Genomic DNA, 2,597 nt, shown 5'->3' with positions numbered 1-2,597 from the left:
GCAGACACGTCACAGAAGAAGATATTCAATTGATCAACAAATATATGAAAAAATGTTCAACATCTCTAGCAATTAGAGAAATGTAAATCATAACTACTCTAAGATTTCGTCTCACTCCAGTCAGAATGGCAATTATCAAGAATACTAGTAACAGTAAGTATTGGAGAGGATGTGAGGGAAAAGGTACACTCATACATTGCTGGTGGCACTGCAAATTGGTGCAACCACTTTGGGAAGCAGTATGGAGGTTCCTTAGAAAACTTGAAATGAAACCACCATTTGACCCAGCTATCCCAGTCCTCGGTTTATTACACAAAGAACTTAAAAATTAACATAATACAGTGTCACAGCCACATCAATGGTTATAGCAGCTCAATTTACAATAGCTAAAGTGGAACCAACCTAGATGCCCTTCAATAGATGAATGGATAAAGAAACTGGTATATATACACAATGCAATATTACTCAGCATTAAAAGAGAACAAAATTATGGTATTTGCAGGTAAATGGGTGGAGTTGGAAAATATCATTCTAAGCAAAGTAAGCCAAACCCCCAAAACCAAAGGTCAAATGTTTTCTCTTATATTTGGATGCTGATTCATGGGGTGGGAGAGCAAGAGAAGAGTGAGGAACTTTTGATTGGGCAGAGGGGAAGGAAGAGAGGGGAGTGGGTATTGAGGTGAGAAGGATGGTGGAACGAGACAGATATTATTACCCCATGTACTGGTATGATCACACAAATGGTGTGACTCTACACATCATGTACAACCAGAGAAATGAAAAGTTGTGATCCATTTGTGTACATTGAGTGAAAATGCATTCTGCTGTCATATGTAACTAATTAGAACAAATTAAAAAAAGAAAATACATAATCAAACTTGAAAATAAAAAAGTGAGAATTTTTTTTTTTTAGTAAAGCTGTTCTACAAACTGTAAAGGTTGTAGTTTTGAACTTCCAAAAGCTCAGGGATTATGATTCTGAAAGAAAACCTTTACTCAATTGAAAAATGCCTCCAGGGTGCAATTTATATATCTAAATACAAAAACAAATGTGAATTAGAATAATATGATTGTGTGTGTATATAAATACAAAAGCACACACACACACTCACTATTATTAATGTTGTAATGACACAAGTAGTAAAAATTGGAGGGGAAAAAGAAGGAGGTAACAGGAAAAGGCTTTATCTGTAATTGTTGTACTTAAATTTATAAATAGAATTATATACATGTTAAGTGATGAAGATACATGTAAAACATGCACACTAAAACAACAGCTAGTTCTAAAAAAATTAAAGAAAATCTATACACACAGTAAAACATCCTGTGTTTATTAATATTGTTGTGATAAAAACATTTACAAGGAGATCTACAGAGTCAATATTAATACTTATCAAAAATTCCCATTGACTTTTTTTAAAATTTTCTCTTCTTTTCCTTTTGTCAGAAGTGAAAAAGATTGTCCTAAAATTCATACATGATTGAAAGAAGGTCTGAATAGCCAAAGCAACTTTGAATTTTTAAGAATAAATATGGAGATATTACACAGAAAAACCAATATTCATGCCACTGGAATTCTGAAAAGACAGGAGAAAGGAAATAATGAAAAAAGGAACCACATGATATCAGGAAGAAAGAACACAGTCAGAAAAATATGGGTAAGCACAGTAGAAATAGTCCTTCTTTTCTTGGGTTTCCTAAAGTAAGCTTGATGGGGCAAAAATTAGGACAGTCTAATGTGGTTATAAATATATTTAGAGGAAATACTTATGACATTCACATAATAAGGTAGAGTCAGATGAAATTTCTATATTTCATTTGACCTGGTGAAATGACTGTATGTGTGTGTATGAATGAATGAATGAATGAATGAATAATATAGAACTAAAAAAAATCAAGCAACAAGATTTGATCAGCATATATAGAACATTCCACCTAACTATAGCAGAATATACATTTTTGTTTCAAATACCCATAGAACAAATCCAACAAATACTATAACCTGGACCATAACACAAATTTTGGCCCATCTAAAAGAATAAGAATTATACAGTATGTTTTTTAATCCCAATGGAATCAAAGTAGAAATAAACAATTTCTGGTAAGAAAAGAATCTCCAGAACTTTGGAAAGTAAACAGAGTTTTCTAAATAATCCATGGGCCAAAGAAATAGTCTCTAATAAAAATACGCATTTAATGAAATGAAAACAAAAGTACAACATATCAAAATTTGTGGGACACAGTTTAATCAGAATTGAGAGCACTAATTCATACTTTAGAAAACAGGAGAATTTCAAATCAATAATCTAGGCTCTTGTGTGAAAAGCTAGAAAAAAAAGAGAGAAAAATAAATCAAAGAGAGCAGAAGGAAGAAAAGAATAAAACACTAGAATCAATAAACTGAACACAAAAAAATAATGAAATAAAGATCAATAAAATTGACATACTTCTAGCAAGACTGGCTGGCTGTATTATGCAAGTTATCCAGAGAAATAGAGCCAGTGCAATACATTGAAAAATGGAAATTAATTAGCTAATTAATTTAAAGGAATTGGCTTACACGATTTTGGAGACTGGCAATTCCAAAATCTGCAGAG

Source organism: Urocitellus parryii, chromosome 1 (assembly GCF_045843805.1).
Source record: "Urocitellus parryii isolate mUroPar1 chromosome 1, mUroPar1.hap1, whole genome shotgun sequence".
NCBI lineage: Eukaryota > Metazoa > Chordata > Mammalia > Rodentia > Sciuridae > Urocitellus > Urocitellus parryii.
The sequence above is the reverse complement of the archived record's forward strand: the minus strand, read 5'-3'. Positions refer to the sequence as shown.